Source organism: Mobula birostris, chromosome 20 (genome assembly GCF_030028105.1).
Source record: "Mobula birostris isolate sMobBir1 chromosome 20, sMobBir1.hap1, whole genome shotgun sequence".
Lineage (NCBI taxonomy): Eukaryota > Metazoa > Chordata > Chondrichthyes > Myliobatiformes > Myliobatidae > Mobula > Mobula birostris.
Window position 1 is genome coordinate 67384853 of NC_092389.1, and position 17360 is coordinate 67402212.

The 17360-nt window shown below is 45.9% G+C and overlaps 1 protein-coding gene and 1 pseudogene across 1 annotated transcript in view; one reads left to right on the forward strand and one right to left on the reverse strand.

Annotated features, from left to right (window-relative positions):
• Positions 1-17360, forward strand: part of LOC140185252 (uncharacterized) — a 622887-nt gene that overhangs the window by 154488 nt on the left and 451039 nt on the right. The window lies entirely within an intron of this gene.
• On the reverse strand, positions 11182-13144 carry LOC140185502 (probable G-protein coupled receptor 139; annotated as a pseudogene).

The following is a 17360-nucleotide window of genomic DNA, read 5'->3' on the forward strand; positions in this document are numbered from 1 at the left end:
ATGACATTGAACACAGCTGCTCTGATAAACATACCGGCAACATCATCACAGACACATGACAAAGCCGCGCTCACAACAACAGAAACACAAATCATTCACACATTTTACGAGAAGCAATACAAATAGAACAAAACCATGTAGAGTGTAGTGGTCAACATATTCATAGTACAACATCGCACTCATAGTGTTAAAAACTAAAGTGGCCAGTTCCAGATAAAATGTTAAACCAGCCTTCCTGTCCGTAAAATATGAATGCAATTGATTGTCACAAACAAGAGAAAATCTGCAGGTGCTGGAAATCCGAGCAACACACAGACACAATGCTGGAGGAACTCAGCAGACCAGGCAGTATCTATGGAAAAGAGTACATTCGACGTGTCGGGCCGAGGCCATTCGGCACACTTGCCTTTAGATAATCCAATAGATTTAGCACTTCTGATGTCAGCCTCACCGCCCTATAATTGCCTGGTTGAGAACAGTAGGTGGTGAATCTGTTCAATTCGTTGCCACAGGTGGCTGTGTTGGCAGGTTATTGGACTATAAATATGGCGGAGGTTGACAGGTTCTTGATTACTCCGGGCGTGAATTGTTCTGGTGGGAGGGCAGAAGGATGAGTTCAGGAGGGAAATGGATCAGCCATGATGAAATGGGGGAAGCAGACTCGATGGGCCGAATGACCTGATTCTGTTCCAGTGTCTTGTGCTCCAAACACATATTTATCACCTCACCAATACTTTCCGGTTTCTGCAGAGATCGCTCCCTCCATTTGTCCTTCTCCACTAATGTTCCTCCTGGCAGCTTTCCCTGAAAGCGAGATGAGTACGACACCCGGTGGATCCGGTGCTCCTGATGCAGCTCCTCCACGTTGGTGAGGCCCGGCGTAAACTGGAGGGTTCGCTCCGTCCAGCACCTCCGTTTCATCTGCCAAAACTGGAACTTCCCTCTGACCAAACAATTTTATTCCTGTTCTCATTCCCGTTCCAAAAGGTCGGTCCAAGGCTTCCTGTTATGCCATGATGATGCCAACCACTGGGTGGAAGAGTAACACCTTATAGTTTCTTTATATAAACTCCAGCCAGATGGTATGAGTATCGATTTCTCCTTCCAGTAAACGTTATCCTTTCCCCTCTCCTCATCATCTTTCCCCCACTCTGGCTCTTCTCACTTGCATATCACCTCCTACTGTTAACACTCCTCTTGCCCTTTCTCCTATGGTATATCCTCTCCTTTCCAATCAGATGTATTACTCTCCATCCCTTTATCTTTCCCAGCTGAAGGACTTCACCTTACAGCTATCCTCCTCCTTCTGCCCCGCCTTTTTATTCTGGCCTTCCCCCTTCCATTCCAGTCCTGAAAAAAACGGTCTCAGCTCGGAACGTCAATTGTTGATTCATTTCCATAGACGCTGCCTAACCCGCTGAGTTCTTCCAACATTTTCTGTGTGTAACTTTCCTACCCAGCGGCGTCCTGGCGGAATGGCAGGTCCTCTGTGGACGGCACCCTCGCCTGGTGGTTTTCTGCCGCAATGGCCGGTAACTTGTTGATAACACCTGCCACCTGGTGGTGTCCTCCCGCAATGACAGGTCCACGGTGAAGAACCCTCATACTTGACGGTGTCCAGCCTCTCTGGACAGCACTCAACAGTCCACGTTTTGTAAAATGACACTTCATCGGGACCGGAAAGGACGGGAACAGGTGCTAGAATGAGAAGTTGAGGAATGTCGTAGATGTACAAGCTGGCAGTTGGTCGGTGAGTTTGGCAAGCTTGGTGGGAGGGGATGGAACTGAATTCAGAAGCTGGGAGATGAGGGTTGGAAAAGTTAAAGAGCTGCAGAAGAACGAATCTAATGGGAGAGTAGAGTGTAGCACTGACGAAAGGAAGGATGATTGGAACCAGAGAAAGTTGATGGGCCCGCGGTAAGAAAAAAAGGTGACAGGGTAATTAGTAACACACATATAAAATTGCTGGAAGAACTCAGCAGGCTATGCAGCACCTATGGAAGAGAGTACAGTCGACGTTTCCGGCTGGGACACCAGCAGGGCTGGTGGAATAAAGATGAGAAGTCAGGCTTACAGGCTGTGGAGTTGAGAGAGAGAAACAAAAGCTGATAGGTACAACCGGAAGGAGGGGTATGGGTGAAGTAAATAAGGTAATGGAAGAAAGTAAAAGAGGGTGGAGCACCAGATGGAGGCGATACCCATCTGCCCTCTATTACATTTCCCTTGTCCAGTCCCGTACCTCTTTCCCCAATAAACTTCCCAACCCTTTGCTGTTCTGACGTTCTCCCATGAAATGTCTTGATACAGCTTTGAATTTATCGTTCCCTCAGCGATTACAAGCTGTCAGGACCTTACGCAGCGAAGAAGTCCCAAAGTATAATGCTCCTTCCATCATGCCTCAGAGTTATGATGAGGTTCTGGTGTTGGTGGGCAGTGCTGTTTTCCCTCCAAACAAAGTAATGCGCATTTCTGCCAAAACCTTCAACATTTGTCTCACCTGTCCTCAGAACATTGTCCCAGAAGTCTTGTAGAGCATCCAGGTAGTCTTTTGTAAGCTTGAGACGTGCAGAAAGGTTTTTTTTTTTGAAGAGCAGTCATTTCCTCCGTGGTGTTCTTCCATGAAAACAATTCTAGCTCACTGTTTTTCTAACAGTGGACACACAAGACTTCAGCAAGTTCTAGAGATTTCTGCATGTTTTTTTTTTCCTGTTATCCTTGGGTTATTTTTCATCTCGTTAAGGATTCCCTTGTGATCTTTGCAGGACGTCTAATCCTAGGGAGAGTGGCAACAGTACTGAATTTCCTCCATGTGTAGATAGGTTCCTTTACTGTGAACTGAAGCAACACTCGGGACTCTCGAAATGTTTTTGTAGCCTTTTGCATCTTCGTGCATCTCTACAGTACTTCTGCTGAAAGTTATTTTTTTGATCGAGATATGGTCCACATTAACAGGTGCAGGCTCTGACGGTAACTCGACTTTGTGAATCTTTATATATATATATATAGGGCAGGACACCTCTACAACCAACAATTCAATCTGATCTCATTGAACACGGGACTCCGAATAGATATTGTAGACGGCATTATCCCTGAGGTTCACATACTTTCCCCAGCAAATGTAAGTATTATTGCTTCATTTTTCTCATTAAATAAATGAACAAGAGTTGTTTTCTCTGTCTAGTTTTATGAGATTAATGAAGATCAGATCATGTTTATACAGAAGTTGAGAAAACTCTGCGGGGTTCATAAACTTTCTAGCACCACTCTAAACCTGGCCCTCACAGCTACAAAAACCCTGGCCCACACGGCGCCACAGCACCTGGCCTTCTCACCCTTCAGCCCTTGCCTAGACACTACCGATAAGCAATAAACCCACCACAAATAGATAGTTCTGTAAGGCTCAGGGCTACCGGCTCGTGTTTGTCTGGGGGAAAGCCTGTCCGGCCGTCAAACCGTGTCTCCCGTTTGCGTAGTCGCTGTGTAATGCCCCCTGGTACAAACTCACACAACAAATATCAGACAGCACACAATGTACGATTTACAGATTACACTTTATAGATCTTACTGGAACTGTGTAATTAACACAGATACAATATAAAAGGAAAGTTAAAGGCGCCAAACTTATCAGAGTTCAACCACTTCGTGCACAGCAGTTGGAGCTCAATTAACGGGGTCTTCTTTCCACCAGTCGATCTCCTCCGACCCGCCGCCTGGGACCAACCACGGTGGTCGATCAGAGGGCGTCCAGCACGTACTTCCTCTTCGGTTCTCCTCCCGACAAGTCGGTCCACTTACCCAGACTCCCACACATACAGATAGAATAACACAGCTTCCATTGGTTAGTTCCTCTGTTATCTATAACTATAACCCAAGCATTTCAACGACGGAGAACATTACCTAATAGTTAGCATTGCAAAGAAGCCATTTCAGCATACTTAGCAGTTAACAGTTAACATTACAGTTAATATTACTGAGAACCCTACAGTTATAAACATACACATTAAAATTTGTGCAAAGACGAGGAAGACCCCAGTAAAGGTAAGTGTTGACTTAGTTAGTGAAGGCGTGGGGCAGAGCAATATGGCAGGTTTCGGTGATGATGAACGACCAATTATGAGATCAGGAAACACCAGATCATTTCCCACTGCCCGCAGAACTGCATCTAATCAAAGGCGACACGCTTTTCCTTCTCCTTTTCCACGGGATGGCAACAAAAAAAAAAGCCGAGATAAAAAGAAAGAGAAAAGGAACCAGGAGGTTAAACACAAGCTGGGATTGCAGAAAATATGTCACCCCTAAGCTCCAGGTTGCAGGGTTAAGTAACACCAAATATCCAGTAAATTCTGTTAATTTAATCCTGAGTACACCCCCACCCCCACACACACATAACATAAAGATCAGAGAAAACCAAATGTGGGGAGGTTACATCTTAATACGAGGTGAAGCCAAATAACCAGGCCTCGGGACATAATCTATTCCCCAGATGGTCAAAATAAAACCTAACACTGCGGTCTTACATACCTTAACCCTCACAGTGGAAAGCCTTTCATTATCATGGTCCATGGAGAAAACATAACCTCCACAAACGACCACCCACCATCACAAACACTGCTCCATACGTCACTATAATCCTGACCCACCCACCCACCACCAAAAACACTGCCCCACACGCCACTATAATCCTGGCCCACCCACCACCACAAACACTGGCCCACAGACGCATATGCGGCCTAAAGCGTCTGGGGGTCCATTTCAAGTGTTATTGTGGGGCCCTACCGCCGATTCCCCCTCCCCCCAAAAAAAAATAAAGAATAAAAACTAATATTCAAGTTGGTTTGCATCAATAATGGTATCATTTCGGACTTAAACGTTGATGCATTATATGCACTTTCAGCATAATGGACAGAGAGCTCAACATAATCCAAACAATTATCTTAATTAAAAACTGAAACAATGACATTTTTTACTTTGGAATGAGAAGCCTCGCCCTTTTCAGCAACTAGTCTGCATCGAATGGCACTATGTGTTAGGTATCAGCTGACATAAGAACAGACAGCTTAAAGAATGTCCCTCTAATTAAATTAATGACAAAAGCAATGTCATATTTAATAAAAAATCACACTTTATTAATTCAATAAACAGTGTCTGAAAGTGAACTTCTGGAAGGTTACAACAAACTGCCTCTCGCTCTCTTTAAGCACCACGGACAGCTCACGTAAGACCTGGAGAGCGAACAGGAGGAGAGTCAGAGAGAGAGGGGACGCAAGCGGGAGAGCGATATTACGATTTGTGGAAACGCCGCCAAATCACCTATACACATTTTGAGTGAAATATGTGGCTTATTTTATTATAATTATAAACTTTATTTCTGCTAAAAATGTGTTAAAGGACTTATCACTAGAACTTCAACACCCTCCTGTGCTTGAGTGCTGAGAATGCTTTAATGAGCTCATCTTTGTCCAGTGATCTTGCTATTTCATGCTGAATTGATACCTGAGCAAGAGCTGACAGACGCTCCTGGAGCATTGTTGTCCTCAGATGCGTTTTCATGAGCTTTAGTCTCGGAAAACTTCTCTCTCCACTCACTACAGTCACAGACATTGTCAGCATGAGTCTCAGAGCAATGGTGAGGTTAGGATACAGTTCAACCAGCTTGTTGCTGTAAATGTAGCTCAGAATTTGCAGGCCAGTTTTTTTTTTTTTTTTTTTTGCAGGCACAACAGCAGCCGACACCTCGCGCAGAAGGTCCTCAGCATCCACATCACCAAGTGTCCTCTCCATGTTTACGCAGCTGTCTTTCAGTGTGCGACTTTGGGTGGCTTTTTTCATTTCCTCTCTTCCATAAATGAAGCCAAACAGACTGTAAAACGACTCCATCAGCTTGAAGCGCTTACTGATGCCTGTGATGGCAGAGTCCACTAGTGGAAGGAAAACTTCTCTCTTGTACCGTTCCTCGGGTGCCACTGTCAGGGAAGGATCTGCACTTTGGGACTCGCACTGGAACTGGCGTTTTGGTTTTCTGATTCATGCAGTAGGAAAGACCATTGGTATCCCTATCTCTTCAGCTGTGTCTCTGGCATCTGGTTGGGCGGATGAAAGGCCGTTCTCTCTGTATTCCTTGAGAAATTTCAGAACATATTCCACCTCGCGCTGTAGCACATCGATTCCCACTTGTGGGCTCTGGAGCAGCTTGCTGACACGATTCACCTCATGTAAAACGTTGTACCAGATGATACCAGTCAGCAGGAATTTCCATGACATGATCTCCTGTTCTAGGCCTCTGGCTGCAGATGTGGTTTCACTGTCACATTTCTGTGTGGCATGTTCAATCAGTCACAGGAGCGCATTGCCAACATCGGGAAGCTGGTAGCGCAGGACTTTCACACTTTCCACGCGGCACTCCCATCGCGTGTTGGATATGGCCTTGAGGGTCATCTGTGGCACGTTCTCTTTGAAAAGCTCCCATCTCTGTGTCGCTGAGCTGAGCAGTGTGGAAAGACGTTGCAGCGCCCCAAAGAAGCTCACAGACTCCACTGTTGATTTTGCAGCATCGACAATGACTAGGTTTAGGCTGCGGCTGGCGCATGGCATGAACAGAGTTTTTTTGTTAGTACCTAGCACCCTCTTCTGCGCCCCGCTATTTTGCCCCGCATATTGCTCCCGTTATCATATGCCTGCCCGCTGCATTTTGAGATATCTAATCCTAACTTCTCCATATGCGTTAAGAAAACGTCGGTTAGGCCTGCGCCTGTTCTGCACCCTCCACAATCGTACTGAACCTCCTTTGCAGTCTTCCAGCACAAAAGATGCTTTTTATAGAATGCGATCTAGAACTAAATGCAACTTTTCAAGAAACTTAGCAACTCAAGCAGCATCTATTGAGAAGAATAGAGTCGAGGCTTCGGACGAGACCATTCCATTACATTACGGTGAGTCAAAGCGTCTGGCAGCGACACCTGCAAGAAGTGCATCCAGCTGCAGCTCCTGACAAACCGCGTTAGGGAACTGGAGCAGGAGCTGGATGATCTGCGGATCATTCGGGAGAATGAGGAGATTATAGATCGTAGCTACAGGGAGGTAGTTACGCCAAAGGAGCAGAGGACAGGAAATTGGGTCACTGTCAGGCGAGGGAAGGGGAAAGGGCAGGTAAGCAGGGTTCCCCTGTGGCCATTCCCCTCAACAACAAGTATACCGCATTGGATACTGTTGGGGGGGATGACTTACCTGAGAGACGCTGCGGCAGCCGGATCTCTGGCACTGAGTCTGGTTCTGCAGTGCAGAAGGGAGAATGGAAGAAGAGCAGAGCGGTAGTGATAGGGGACTCGATAGTTAGAGGTACAGTTAGGAGGTTCTGTGGTCGTGACAGAGAATCCAGGATGGTTTGTTGCCTGCCTGGTGCCAGGATCAAGGATGTCTCTGATCGATTGCATGACATTCTGAAGTCGGAGGGTGATCAGCCAGATGTGATGGTACACATCGGTACCAATGACATAGCAAGGAAGAGTGAGGAGGTCCTGGAGAGTGAGTATAGAGAGCTTGGTAGGAAGTTGAAAAGCAGGACCTTGAAGGTGGTAATCTCAGGATTGCTACCTGTGCTACGTGCCGGTGAGGGTAGGAATAGGATGCTCTGGAGGATGAACAAGTGGCTGAGGAACTGATGTAGGGGGGCAGGGTTTCAGATCTCAGGATCATTGGGAACTCTTCTGGGGCAGGTGGGACCTGTATAAGAGAGACGGGTTACACTTGAACTACAAGGGGACCAATATCCTTTCAGGGAGGTTTGTTAGTGCGACTGGGGAGGCTTTAAACTAGATTTGCAGGGGGATGGGAACCAGAGTGCAAGAGCTGACAGTGTGGCTGGGGTGAAAATAAATTATCTTAAAAGTTCAAGCAAATCCGCTAATAGAAAGGTTGCGAGTGGTGGTAAAAATCTTCTGAGGTGTATATATTTCAATGCTAGGAGTATTGCGGAGAAGGCAGACGAGTTGAGGGTGTGGATTGACACGTGGAATTATGACGTTATAGCAATTAGTGAAACTTGGCTACAGGAGGGGCAGGACTAGCAGCTTAATATTCCAGGGTTCCGATGTTTCAGATGTGATCGAGGCAGAGGAATAAAAGGTTGTGGGGGGGGGCGATAGCATTGCTTGTCAGGGAAAATGTTACGGCAGTGCTCAGGCAGGATAGATTAGAGGGCTTGTCTACTGAGTACTTATGGTTGGAGCTGAGAAACAGGAAAGGTATGGCCACATTTCTGGGATTGTATTATAGAACACCCAATAGTCAACGAGAATTGGAGGAGCAAATCTGCAGAGAGATAGCAGGCAACTGCAGGAAACATTAAGTTGTGGCGGTAGGGGATTTTAATTTTCCACATATTGATTGGGACTCCCATACTGTTAGGGGTCGAGATGGGTTAGAGTTTGTAAAATGTGTTCAGGAAAGTTTTCTAAATCAATATATAGAGGTACCACCTAGAGCGGATGCAATATTAGATCTCCTGTTATGAAACGAGTTAGGACAGGTGACGGAAGTGTGTGTACGGGAACGTCTTGGTTCCACTGATTATAACACCATTAGTTTCAACATGATCATGAATAAAGATAGTTCTGGTCCTCGGGTTGAGGTTCCTAAACTGGAAAAAGGCCAAATTTGAAAAAAAAATGAGAAAGGATCTAAACAGCGTGGATTGGGACAGGTTGTTCTCTGGCAAAGATGTGTTTGGTAGGTGAGAAGCCTTCAAAGGAGAAATTTTGAGAGTGCAGAGTTTGTATGTTCCTGTCAGGATTAAAGGCAAGGTGAATAGGAATAAGGAACCTTGGTTCTCAAGGGATATTGCAACTCTGATAAAGAAGAAGAGAGTTGTATGACATGTATAGGAAACAGGGAGTAAATAAGGTACTTGAGGAGTACGAAAAGTGCAAGGAAATACTTAAAAAGGAAATCAGGAGGGCTAAAAGAAGACATGAGGTTGCCTTGGCAGTCAAAGTGAAGGATCATCCAATGAGCTTTTACAGGTATATTAAGAGCAAAAGGATTGTAAGGGATAAAATTGGTCCTCTTGAAGATCAGAGTGGTCGGCTATGTGCGGAACCAAAGGAAATGGGGGAGATCTTAAATAGGTTTTTTGCGACTGTATTTACTAAGGAAACCGGCATGAAGTCTATGGAATTAAGGGAAGCAAGTAGTGAGATCATGGAAACTGTACAGATTGAAAAGGTGGAGGTGCTTGCTATCTTGAGGCAAATTAAAGTGGATAAATCCCCAGGACCTGACAGGGTATTCCCTCGGAACTTGAAGGAGACTAGTGTTGAAATTGCAGGGGCCCTGGCAGATATATTTAAAATGTCGGTGTCTACGGTTGAGGTGCCGGAGGATTGAAAAATGGCTCATGTTGTTCCGGTGTTTAAAAAAGGATCGAAAAGTAATCCAGGAAAATATAGGCCGGTAAGTTTGACGTCGGTAGTGGGTAAGTTATTGGAGGGAGTACTAAGAGACAGAATCTACAAACATTTGGATAGACAGGGACTTATTAGGGAGAGTCAACATGGCTTTGTGCGTGGAAGGTCATGTCTGACCAATCTATTGGAGTTTGTCGAGGAGGTTACCAGGAAAGTGGATGAAGGGAAGGCAGTGGATGTTGCCTACATGGACTTCAGTAAAGCCTTTGACAAGGTCCCGCATGGGAGGTTAGTTAGGAAAATTCAGTCGCTAGGTATACATGGAGAGGTGGTAAATTGGATTAGACATTGGCTCAACGGAAGAAGCCAAAGAGTGGTGGTAGAGAATTGCTTCTCCGAGTGGAGGCCTGTGACTAGTGGTGTGCCACAGGGATCAGTGCTGGGTCCATTGTTATTTATCATCTATATCAATGATCTGGATGATAATGTGGTAAATTAAATCAACAAATTTGTTAATGATACAAAGATTGGAAGTGTTGTGGACAGTGAGGAAGGTTTTCAAAGCTTGCAGAGGGATTTGGACCAGCTGGAAAAATGGGCTGAAAATGGCAGATGGAGTTTAATACAGACAAATGTGAGATATTGCACTTTGGAAGGACAAACCAAGGTGGAACATACAGGGAAAACGGTAAGGCACTGAGGAGTGCAGTAGAACAGAGGGATCTGGGAATACAGATACAAAATTCCCTAAAAGTTGCGTCACAGGTAGATAGGGTCGTAAAGAGAGCTTTTGGTACATTGGCCTTTATTAACCAAAATATTGAGTATAAGAGCTGGAATGTTATGATGAGGTTGTATAATACACTGATGAGACCGAATCTGGAGTATTGTGTTCAGTTTTGGTCACCAAATTACAGGAAGGATATTAATAAGGTTGAAAGAGTGTATAGAAGGTTCACAAGGATGTTGCCGAGACTTGAAAAACTCAGTTACAGAGAAAGGTTGAATAAGTTAGGACTTTATTCCCTGGAGCGTAAAAGAATTAGGGGAGATTTGATAGAGATATAAAATTACGATGGGTATAGATAGAGTGAATGCAAGCAGGCTTTTTCCACTGAGGCAAGGGGAGAAAAACACCAGAAGACATGGGTTAAGGGCGAAGAGGAAAAATTTAAAGGGAACATTAAGGGGGCTTCTTCACACAGAGAGTGGTGGGAGTATGGAATGAGCTGCCAGACGAGGTGGTAAATGCGGGTTCTTTTTTAACATTTAAGAATAAATTGGACAGATACATGGATGGGAGGTGTATGGAGGGATATGGACCGTGTGCAGGTCAGTGGGACTAGGCAGAAAATGGTTCGGCACAGCCAAGAAGGGCCAAAAGGCCTGTTTCTGTGCTGTAGTTTCTATGGTTTTCTTTTGTACAGGTACTACATTTTGTTTTCTGTATTGAGGTTGTTCCAGGTCAAATTTGACCCGTATCTATTGAAATGGATTTTAGATCTCTGAAACATTAATTAAGGATTAATCATACATTTATTAATGTCAGACAGGCTATTTATACACTACGAATAGATCTGTGGTCCAAAACTTGGGATAGACACTTGTTATGAGGGGATTCATGTGAAGGTATAGAATATGAACAGGTTGCTTGGGCTAATGTCCCGGAGCTGCCGGTCGATGGGGCAATCTGCCCGGGAATAAGACCTGGGAGATTAGGCGGTTAACGTGAGGAACTGGAGTTCGGACTGGAGACAACGCGGCCGCCTTTGTCTTGTGCTCAGGACGCGGCTTTGTTAATGAACCGTAGCACCGAGGTGACCGGATATTTCACCGCGCTGATCAGCTGCTCCCTGAATTTCGACTGAGTCACCGCGTAAATAAATGTGTTCGTGCAGCAGCTGAGATTCCTCAGCAAATAGCCGACAAGATAGAAGATCCATTCCGAATCATTGAAATCGTATCCTTTTCCTGAGATCTGATAATATATGAAATTTACAACCAGTGTCATCCACAGGAGGATGAAGTTGCCGGAGAGGGTGAAGAGTAAAACCACAGACCTCCTCCTGCTCTCCATCTCCGGGTCACTGCGGTTCTCTCCCTTGCTCTGACCCTTCAGCCCCTTACGGACCCGACTGGCCACCAAAATGTGTCTGACTGTCAGAGCGTTGAGCAACAGGATCGCAGCGAAAGGGAGGAACGAAGTTAAAACCGTATCGAACCAATCGTATACTACCCACCCGGGGTCAGTGAAATACTTGTCCATGAGTTTACAGAACCACGGTACATTGTCGATGATCACGCTGGGTTCCTGCGTGAAGTATCGGGGAACATGTCTCTGACAGGACAGTACTCCGGTTAGTGTTAGAACCACAGCCGCAGTTTTCCCGGTGCAATATTTTGTCTTCAGCTTCTGGCAGCAAATGGCGACAAAACGATCAAAAGTGAAAGTGATGGTGAACCAGACAGAACAGTCAGTGGCGGAGAACGTCAGTACTTCGATAACACTGCACACCGGGGTGATGCCCAGAAAACTTCACGGGAAATAATACAATCTGATTCGATACAAAATGACCTCGGTGACAATGGTCAGTAGATCCGCCGCTGCCATGGCCACCAGGTAGCGAGTGGTGCAGGTAGAGAGACCGCACTTTCCCCGGGACAGGATCACAATCGCCACTAAATTCGCTGGTGAAAGGGAACAGAGTTTGGGAATTACTGAACCCATTCTGCGGGAATTAACACGGGATCGGGTTTCAGCTAATGATCAGGGGTGCTGGAGTCTGCGAATGCTAATCTAACACCAGACACGGCTCACACCCTCTCTGACCTGCTGTCCTCAGTGTGAGGATCGGAGACATTCGTCGGCGATTAAAAAAAAAATCTGCATGAACAACAACAACGATCAGTGCTAATCCTGATTCCAGTCGCTGATTTAACCGTGACTGACCAGGCGTCAGGAAACTCAGCATCAGGTGCAGCCAAAAATGAATACAGAAGTGAGGAACACACACAAAATACTGGACGAACTCAGCAGGTCAGGCACCAGACATGGAATTGAACAAACTCCAGTTTCGGGTGGGATCCTTCATCAGGCCGAAGTTGTCCCCCAATTTATGACGGGTCGTAGAGGGAAAGTAGAAATAACTCTGTAATCAGAGGCTGACGGGCTCCATTAATGGATTGATTCTACAGCACAGATGAATTCGATAACACTAGCGAGCAGATGCATAGCCACTGGTTCTGGTGATAAGACCCGATTATTGACCAATAGACAGTGAAACCCGACTCTGAGAGATTCTAGGGGGAGACGTAAAACACAGGACCAGGTTTTCTCTTTGATCAATAACTCAGAAACAGTGAGATTTACGATGTAACCCGACACCAATCTCACCTTCAGCAGAGCTGCCCGTCGCCAAAACAGGGCCAACTCCAGACAAGCTGTCATTAAAGGCAAGACTAACATTCGAGTCGATACCCTGAGTTTGAGGAGAGACAGAGGTTTAGTTCCGCTTGTTATTAAATGTGAAAATCTGAATGTTGAACTGACAGGGTCGATATTTCTGACGGATATTTGTGCAATTATCATCAAGTTAGAAGCTCGTCAAATGATCATAAACAGATTCACATGGTTAACACACAGAAATACCAAACATGAATTGCTCTGCTCACTCACCAGGAACTCCAATGACGGCAATGAACACGTACAATATTTTCTCCACACTCTCGTATCTAACTAACATTGCAGACATTTACTCTGTCCAGTGTCTGAGCCCCTATGCTACTAGCGATTTCGCGGAATAAAGTGTTGTGGCACAATATTCCTGGGGTTTTTAATACCATTTAGCTACTCCACAGGGACAGGTTTCAACAGGTTTAAAAATAAGCATGTTTAAAGTACTTACAAACTGATTACATCAAGCAGGTGCAATCCCCGCGGTGACAGATTGCGATTAATTTAAGTAATCATTTTAGAGGATTTGTGAGAGTTAGTTTGCCCCAAGAAATGTGACTGAACCTTCCGAAGTGTCTCATCAGTTAAACGTGTTTCCCCTGTAAATATGTACTTCAAAGGAACCATTTGTCAAACACACAATATTGCAGTAAATTATGTCATTGTAGCTTATGAAATGTATTGAATCACCCACTATTACTCTTGATATAGATTGTGTTTTAGGAATTCTACCGAGAGGGTCCCCATGAAACTGCCTGTGGGGTTCGTCTGGGACCAAACTCTCACCCTTATACATGGCCAGCAAACTCAGCAATCTAGTGTGGGCGGGAGATTATGTTTTAATCTTATCACCCCGCATATGTCAGAGAACATGGCGGAGGGCTGGAGAGGTGGTTAAGAAAATGCAGTTGTGTGTGTGTGTGTGTGTGTGTGTGTGTGTGTGTGTGTTTGTTCTGGTGTGTGGGGAGGTGGTTCGTGTGCGTGTGTGCTTGTATGTCTCTGTGCGCGTGCGTGTGTGTCTGTGTCTTTTTGTCTGTCTGTGTGTGTCAGAGTGTTTCTGTGTCTGTGCGTGTGGGTAGACTCACTGTCTCTGCCTGACCCTGCCTGACTGTACACCTGTCCGTATACTTCGAATTCAGTTTATTTCCCCTTGGTGCATTTCCTTCCCATTTGTCTCTGCAAACTGCAGATGCTCGCGAACTCTCATTTCAAACATTTCACAAAATGATTGCCTAAATCATAAAACATTAAGAACAAATTTCAAAATTCAAATTGCATTTACTATTAATGTCTGTAGAAATGAAACAACCCGGAGATTCGTCACAGCTCCAAATCAGCGGACACCCCAGCATGCACACTGGATTATCCCAGAACAAGAATCATTTCGAATAGTTCACAAAACAGCTGCCTCCACCTTGGAAAAGGGCAAGAGAAAATTTCAAAGTCCAAACTCCATTGACTATTGAAGTATCTCTTCATAAAATAACTTTTAGAGTCGTCATACATCTAAATCGTGAGAAACCTGAAATAGATGTGCACCCCCAAATTCATGAGCATGCTCCAAAACCACCGATTCCCCAAAATCCGTGTGCACCCTCAAAACCGCCATCATTCCCAAATTTCTGCAAACAGTCACAGGAACGCCCAAATACGTATGCACCCTGAAATCGGTGAGCACACCCATTTTCTGTGTGCCCCCACATCCGCCGCCACCCTAAAACCGCACACACCGCAATATTCGCTGACAAACACCCATTTCTGAGCTAAATCCATGTGCTCCCTCATATTCTCCAAATCCGCAGAATCCTCAAATCCGTCTGCACCACCAAACCCGTCTTAGAAAGTTACAGGTCAACTTTACAAAACACTGACAGTCATAGTCATACATTATCGATCCCGGGGGAAATTGGTTTTCGTTACAGTTGCACCATAAATAATAAATAGTAATAAAACCATAAATAGTTAAATAGTAATACGTAAATTATGCCAGTAAATTATGAAATAAGTCCAGGACCAGCCTATTGGCTCAGGGTGTCTGACCCTCCAAGGGAGGAGTTGTAAAGTTTGATGGCCACAGGCAGGAATGACTTCCTATGACGCTCTGTGTTGCATCTCGGTGGAATGAGTCTCTGGCTGAATGTACTGCTGTGCCCAACCAGTACATTATGTAGTGGATGGGAGACATTGACCGAGATGGCATGCAACTTGGACAGCATCCTCTTTTCAGCATCCTCTGGTAGCAGCGGAGTTGACTGAGTCTGTTCGAAAGGGGTCAGGGGCTTTGCTGCCTGTTCAGTAGGTCATGGAGAGGATTTGACAGATTGTTCATAATCGATGACAGTTTGTTTAGTGACCTCCACTCCACCACTCACTCGAAAGAGTCGGGCTTCTGGCCAAGGATGGATCCAGCCTTTTTGATGAGATTATTTCGTCTTTTTGCATCACCAACACCGATGCTGCTCCCCCAACAGAAAACAGCAAAGAAGACTGCACTGGCTACAACAGATCGGTAAAATATCTGCACCAACCTTCCTCACACATTCAAGGATCTCGACTTCCTTAGAAAATAGAGTCTGCTCGTCCCCTTCTTTTAAACAGTCTTTGTGTTGGTTTTCCAGTCGTGTCTTTTGCTGAGGTGAACCCCTAAGTAACTGTACACCTCCGCCACAGTAACCTCTTCCTCCAGAACGTATACAGGACTCGTCACAGTCCTCTTCCTCCAGAATGTATACAGGACTCGTCACAGTCCTCTTCCTCCAGAATGTATACAGGACTCGTCACAGTCCTCTTCCTCCGAAAATCAATAACCATTTCCTTGGTTTTGGTCTCAGATTGTAATGGTGCTGCAAAATCCCAGACAGCAGGATCATACAGGTCTTCAGTACCCTGGGGCTGATACCGGCAGGGTCAGCAGATGTAGTCTCTCCCCCTGTCTCCTACCCTGACCTACAGTCACTGTCAGACGGAACAGCAGATGTAGTCTCTCCCCCTGTCTCCTACCTTGACCTACAGTCACTGTCAGACGGGTCAGCAGATGTAGTCCCTCTCCCTGTCTCCCACCCTGACCCGCAGTCACTGTCAGACGGGTCAGCAGATGTATTCTCTCCCCCTGTCTCCTACCCTGACCCGCAGTCACTGTCAGACGAGACAGCAGATGTAGTCTCTCCCCGTGTCTCCTACCCTGACCCGCAGTCACTATCAGACGGGACAGCAGATGTAGTCTCTCTCCCTATCTCCTACCCTGACCTGCAGTCACTGTCAGACGGGTCAGCAGATGTAGTAGATGAGGGATTCCCCCTCCGACCAGTGTTGAGCCTTGCTATTACAGTCTGATACCAGAGGTCACCATTCAGACTAAAATCATTTCAGCTGTCTTCCATCCATTGACATTTGCAGAATTTTGACCGTGTGGAAAAGGCAAAGGGTCTGTGTGTGGGAATATCAAACACAAAGCACATCAGTTCTGCTGTGTTTGTTACTTCACCAGGAATTGAATGTCTTCAGTCCTCGAAAGTGGGGAGGAGATGCTGGAGAAGACAGCACACAGTTGTGACAAGGAAACCCGAATATGTGTACACGTCCGTGATCTGAGCTGATGAATGGCCAGTCAGTTGGTAGCGGTGGGATGTCATTCACGGGCTCTCATTTTGGAACGGATGCACGAGGACATTGTACCTGCAGATACACCAGCAAGTTCACACTGGGGTGAGGCCGTTCACACTGGGGTGAGGCCGTTCACCTCCGGGTGTGGGAAAGGATTCATACAAACATCTGATCAGCAGAGATACCGGAGCGGTCACTCGAGGGAGAGCCCATTCACCAGCGGCGAGTGTGGGAAGGGTTCAATCAGTTAATTCAGCGACTGAAGCTCCAGCCATTTCACGCAGAGGGAAGCAGCTGTACACCGGTTCGGAGCGTGGGAAGAGTTTCATTCAGTTGACCCACCTTGAGAGGCTCCAGCGAGTTCACAATAAGTAGAGGCCATACTTCTGTACTGAGTGAGGAAAGAGATTTAATCAGTCATCGCATCTGCTGAAACTCCAGCAACTTCACACCAGGGGGAGGAAGTTATTCTGTACGCTGCGCACATTCAAATATAACACCCCCAGTCCTGCATTCATCCCCCCTTATCAATGTTATCCCACTTTAACGCTGCAACTCATCCCGTTGACTGTAATTTTGCCCTGACATCAGCCTCTGCTCGCTAGTACTGTCACTGCACACTATCTGTTGCCAACCAGCTACCTCATCCCCAGCACTCACACTCCGGTTCCCATCCCCCTGACAAGTTATTTTAAACACAAGCTGTAACAAACCTGCCCACGAGCACACTGGACCCCGCCAGGTTCAGATACAACCCGTCCCTGTTGTACAGATCATTGCGACCCCAGGAGAGATCCCAATGACCCAGAGATCTGATGCAATGCCCCTGCACCAGTTCCTCAGCCACACATTCATCTGCCGAATCATCCTATTCTTACCCCGTTTTGAAATGTTGCCTCACC